Here is a 6479-nt window from a genome sequence, read left to right on the forward strand (position 1 = left end):
GGATTAACATCACATGCAATTCATAAGTGACATGATATGGCCATCATCACGTGCTTCTTGATCTCCATCACCAAAGCACCGGCACGATCTTCTTGTCACCGGCGCCAAACCATGATCATCCATCAACGTGTTGCCATCGGGGTTGTCGTGCTACTTATGCTATTACTACTAAAGCTACATCCTAGCAAAATAGTAAACGCATCTGCAAGCACAAACGTTAGAATAAAGACAACCCTATGGCTCCTGCCGGTTGCCGTACCATCGACGTGCAAGTCGATATTTCTATTACAACATGATCATCTCATACATCCAATATATCACATCACATCATTGGCCATATCACATCACAATCATACCCTGCAAAAACAAGTTAGATGTCCTCTAATTTTGTTGTTGCAAGTTTTACGTGGTGACCAAGGGTATCTAGTAGGATCGCATCTTACTTACGCAAACAGCACAATGGAGATATATGAGTTGCTATTTAACCTCATCCAAGGACCTCCTCGGTCAAATCCGATTCAACTAAAGTTGGAGAAACCGTCACTTGCCAGTCATGTTTGAGCAAAGGGGGTTACTCGTAACGATGAAACCAGTCTCTCGTAAGCGTACGAGTAATGTCGGTCCAAGCCGCTTCAATCCAACAATACCGCGGAATCAAGAAAAGACTAAGGAGGGCAGCAAAACGCACATCACCGCCCACAAAAACTTTTGTGTTCTACTCGAGAAGACATCTACGCATGAACCTAGCTCATGATGCCACTGTTGGGGAACGTCGCATGGGAAACAAAAATTTTCCTACGCGCACGAAGACCTATCATGGTGATGTCCATCTACGAGAGGGGATGAGTGATCTTCCTACCCTTGTAGATCGTACAGCAGAAGCGTTAGAGAACGCGGTTGATGTAGTGGAACGTCCTCACGTCCCTCGATCCGCCCCGCGAACAATCCCGCGATCAGTCCCACGATCTAGTACCGAACGGACGGCACCTCCGCGTTCAGCACACGTACAGCTCGACGATGATCTCGGCCTTCTTGGTCCAGCAAGAGAGACGGAGAGGTAGAAGAGTTCTCCGGCAGCGTGACGGCGCTCCGGAGGTTGGTGGTGATCTTGTCTCAGCAGGGCTCCACCCGAGCTCCGCAGAAACGCGATTTAGAGGAAAAACTATGGAGGTATGTGGTCGGGCAGCCGTGAGAAAGTCGTCCCAATTCCGCCCTAATTGCTCCATATATATAGGAGGAGGGAGGGGGACGTTGCCTTGGGGTCCAAGGGACCCTCAAGGGGTCGGCCGAGCCAAGGGGGAGAGGACTCCCCCCCCCAAACCGAGTTGGACTTGGTTTGGTGGGAGGAGTCCCCCTCCCTTCCCACTTCCTCCCTCTTTTTTTTCCTTTTCCTTTGATTCTTTATTCTTGGCGCATAGGCCCCCTTGGGGCTGTCCCACCAGCCCACTAAGGGCTGGTGTGTCTCCCAAAAGCCTATAGGCTTCCCCGGGGTGGGTTGCCCCCCCCGGTGAACTCCCGGAACCCATTCGTCATTCCCGGTACATTCCCGGTAACTCCGAAAACCTTCCGGTAATCAAATGAGGTCATCCTATATATCAATCTTCGTTTCCGGACCATTCCGGAAATCCTCGTGACGTCCGTGATCTCATCCGGGACTCCGAACAACATTCGGTAACCAACCATATAACTCAAATACGCATAAAACAACGTCGAACCTTAAGTGTGCAGACCCTGCGGGTTCGAGAACTATGTAGACATGACCCGAGAGACTCCTCGGTCAATATCCAGTAGCGGGACCTGGATGCCCATATTGAATCCTACATATTCCACGAAGATCTTATCGTTTGAACCTCAGTGTCAAGGATTCGTATAATCCCGTATGTCATTCCCTTTGTCCTTCGGTATGTTACTTGCCCGAGATTCGATCGTCAGTATCCGCATACCTATTTCAATCTCGTTTACCGGCAAGTCTCTTTACTCGTTCCGTAATACAAGATCCCGCAACTTACACTAAGTCACATTGCTTGCAAGGCTTGTGTGTGATGTTGTATTACCGAGTGGGCCCCGAGATACCTCTCCGTCATACGAAGTGACAAATCCTAGTCTTGATCCATACTAACTCAACTAACACCTTCGGAGATACCTGTAGAGCATCTTTATAGTCACCCAGTTACGTTGCAACGTTTGATACACACAAAGCATTCCTCCGATGTCAGTGAGATATATGATCTCATGGTCATAGGAATAAATACTTGACACGCAGAAAACAGTAGCAACAAAATGACACGATCAACATGCTACGTCTATTAGTTTGGGTCTAGTCCATCACGTGATTCTCCCAATGACGTGATCCAGTTATCAAGCAACAACACCTTGTTCATAATCAGAAGACACTGACTATCATCGATCAACTGGCTAGCCAACTAGAGGCATGCTAGGGACGGTGTTTTGTCTATGTATCCACACATGTAGATGAGTCTTCATTCAATACAATTATAGCATGGATAATAAACTATTATCTTGATACAGGAATTATAATAATAACTATACATTTATTATTGCCTCTAGGGCATAATTCCAACACCCTCTACTTTTGAGATTAGTGTTGAACCTAAATAAATGTTATTTGGTGTTTGCATTGAGCATGAACATGGTTAGATCATGTTTATTGCCATACGATTATTCATTTCAAGAGAATAATGGTTATTCTATTTGCTTGAAGAAATACCTTCAATGGTTTATTGAATCCCGATCGTAGTGATACACATGTTCATGATATTTATGCCAGAAGATACAAAGTAGTAATGATAGTACCACTTACTTGTGGCACTATTGCTTCAGTCATATTAGTGTAAAACGCATGAAGAAGCTCCATACCGATGGATCTATTGACTCACTCAGTTTTGAAACATTTGAGACATGCGAGACATGTCTATTGGTATAAACGCATAAAGAAACTCCTTGCACATGGATCATTTGGAGTCACTTGATTTTGAATGACTTGAGATATGCAAATCATGCCACATGGACAAGCTGACTGAAGGCCTCGTTTTTACAGTGAGATGGAACAAGAAAGTTGTAAGTGCATCTAGTGCCCCTTAGTGAGTTTGGTGGTTTGAAGACTTATAGGTTAAGTATCTAATTTGTTCATGAGTGTACACAGGATCTATAAGTCGCTGAGGAGTTTGCAATATTCGATGAATATCGACCCCTAAAAATGTATATCTTCGCCTGAAGAAATTGGTCTGAAGCTGAAGAATTGAATCGCGAAGAAATTGCAATGAAACTCATATTCCTCATGAAGATAGTGAAGATGAGGAATACGGTGTGTCCTGATGAAAATCAATCTGAAGACTTTGAAGCATGAAGATTTATTCTTTCTATTTTATTTTCTTCAATCTTGAGTCATAGGAACACCATACTATTAAAGAGGGTCGAGGTAACACTTTGGAATGAATTTCCTCATGATGCTCAACCCAAGCCTAATCCTACCAAAAGCCTCAAGTGAGGAATATGAGAGACATGAGGACTCTCACAGTTGAGGGTCCCGACCGTTACCACAATTCGCGCCACATCACTGATCTTATCCACACGAACGATCATATTATTTAAGGGCATTAATGTCAAATCATGTTGGGATGCTCCCAGGCTATAAATAGCTGCCCTCCCACCACAACCATTAGCTGGTTGGCTGCTTGGTTAGAAACTGACACTTGTCATAAGAGCAACCCAAATTCCTGAGAGTCTTCGAGAGTAAATCATCAGTGAGGAAATACCCCAAACACCAAACCACAAACCAAAAACCAAGTGATTGAGCATCACTGAAGAATTTGTTCTTGTGTGGGGCTGAAGCCTTTTACCTTTGAGGACTGTGCATCCTCCAGACGGTTAGGCGTCATGGTCTAGAGCAATCCAGCAGTCAATTGTGCATCGCCGGGTGACCAAGTTTGTGATAGTTTGGAAGTCTGCTCTGAAGACTTACCACAAGTGTTGGGCAAGGACTGTGTGTCCTTAGCTCAAGGAGAATACGGTAGGGACTTTGTGTCTCGGGACTGTTGTCCTTTGGTTTCAATACCAAGCCGATCCGAACCAGACGTACAACTATCACAACAGTTAGAACTGGGTCATCAACCAATGTCTTCACTGTGATACGGGTTCTATTTCTTCAACTCTTTCAATTCCTCATATTGTATGTTGAAGATTTTCATTGTCACTGTTTGAAGAATTTGCTGAAGACTTTCTCTGAAATTCCTCAACCCCAAATTCTTCACGTGAGTTAATCCTCACCTGCTTTCTCTGTGCATGTGTACTGTGCAAACTATTTTTCATATTCTTCATCTTGAAAACTGTTGTAGTGATACTTTGCACCCCTGATCCTTTGCTGTTTCCGCTGCAGGTTAGTCATCAGTGAGAAATTTCCTCAAAATGAATTCCTTCAGTGATGAAATTCTAAAAATCTCCTATTCACCCCCTCTAGTCGATATAACGCACTTTCAATTGGTTTCAGAGCAAGGTACTGCCTTGTTCTGTGTGATTTTGATTTAACCACCTCGAGTTTTAGTTATGTCGACTGCAGGCATGATCAAGGTGAATGCAGGATGCCCTACTTTCGAAGGAAAGTACTTTCCCTTCTGGAAGACCAACATGCAGATGCATCTACAAGCTATTGACAATGATCTCTGGTATATTGTGGAACATGGTGTCCCTATCATCACTGCTACTGTCTCTGCTGCTGATGTGAAGAAATTCAAGCAACTTGATTCTCAAGCGAAGAATATCATTTGTGGCCATCTGAGCAAAGGTCAGTATGGCAGAGTGAGTGCTTTGGGCTCAGCAAAACTAATCTCGGAAAGGTTGTCCAAAGTAAATGAAGGATTATCAACCCAACGTGATTCTCGTGTTGATGTTCTTCACAATCTCTTCAATCGCTTCAAGAGGCTTGACAATGAAAGCTCCCAAGATACCTTTGATCGCCTCACTGACATATCAAATGAACTACAAGCACTAGGAGCTCGAGACATTACAAACCATGAAGTTGTGAAGAAACTGCTAAGATGTTTGGATTCTTCATTTGATACTTTAGTTCTAATGATTCAAGAAAGACTAGACTACAAGATGATTGATCCTCCTGATATACTCGAAAGACTCAATACTCATGAATTCCAACAAGAAGAAAAGAGAGATCTATATGAACCAAGCTATTCTGGACCTCGTGCACTGAAGGCCAAAGCAATTTCCTCATCCGAAGAGAAGACTCGGATGGTAGCATTGGTGATCCTGAAGAATATGGACATGAGCTTGCAATGCTCGTGAGGAAATTCCAAAAGTTTACAAGACGTGGTCAGTTTGGTAAATCTTCAAGAAGAGATATGAGGAAATCAGAATCTTCATATGAGGACTACAAGAAAAGAACCTGCCACAAATGCAAGAAATCAGGTCACTACATTGCTGATTGTCCTCGTTGGGTGAAGGAATCAAAGAAGAAGAAATACAAGGATGAAGGTTCTGATGACTCGAAGAAAAAGAAGGAATCTTCAAAATCCTCATCCCCAAAGTCCTGATCGCACAAGAAGACTAGTTTTAGAAAGGCTCGGGCACTTATTGGCAAGGAATTGGATTCTGAGGCAGAATCTGAGGAATGTGATGAAGAGGAGGGTTCTGATGAAGACTCAGAATATGGACAGGCTAGTCTTACACTTGCAACCACATTTGTCAGCAAGTCAATCTTCAACCTTGAAGAAAATGATAACACCATCCACACTGATGATTATGCTGATGACTTCGCTCCAACCTATTGCTTCATGAAAAAGATTCAAAGGTACCGAATGATGCTTCCTCCTCTCATTCAAGTGACTGTGAACCTCATGATTATAAAAAATCCAGTTACAATAAACTTGCTATAATTCCTACTAAACAACAAACTGCCCTTGAAAATCTTCAGAAACTGCTAGATAGAAGCGATGACCTGTTGAATGATGAAATGAATCTTAACCAAATCCTCACTGAAGATATGAAAAGTCTTCAGTCCAGATTTCATAATCTTCAAGATCGTCATGACACACTCCTCGCTGATCATGAGAAACTTTCCTATGAATTTCTTCAAAGGAAACTTGATCTTGAGAAGCTGAGGATTTCTCATGATGATCTTCGTATGGAAAATGATTCATTACTCGCTCAACACATCAGTACCGCTCAAGTTGAATTCATTCCACCATGTCTTAAATGCATTGAACGTGAAACTGCTAATTCTTCACCAGAATCATCAAATGCTTCTATTGCTAGAAATTCTTCAACTGCTCCTGTGGTATCAAATTCCTCACTTGAGGAAACCACAAATGTTACTGAGGAAAATGCAGGTCTGAAGGAATTGTATGTGACACTCATGTACAAAAGTCTCAAAGGCCACCAAACCCTTTGTGATGTGCTCAAAAAGCAGATTTTGAACAGGAACCCGAGGAAAGAAGGAATTGCCTTTGAGA

The sequence above is a fragment of the Hordeum vulgare genome, chromosome 1H (genome assembly GCF_904849725.1).
Source record: "Hordeum vulgare subsp. vulgare chromosome 1H, MorexV3_pseudomolecules_assembly, whole genome shotgun sequence".
Lineage (NCBI taxonomy): Eukaryota > Viridiplantae > Streptophyta > Magnoliopsida > Poales > Poaceae > Hordeum > Hordeum vulgare.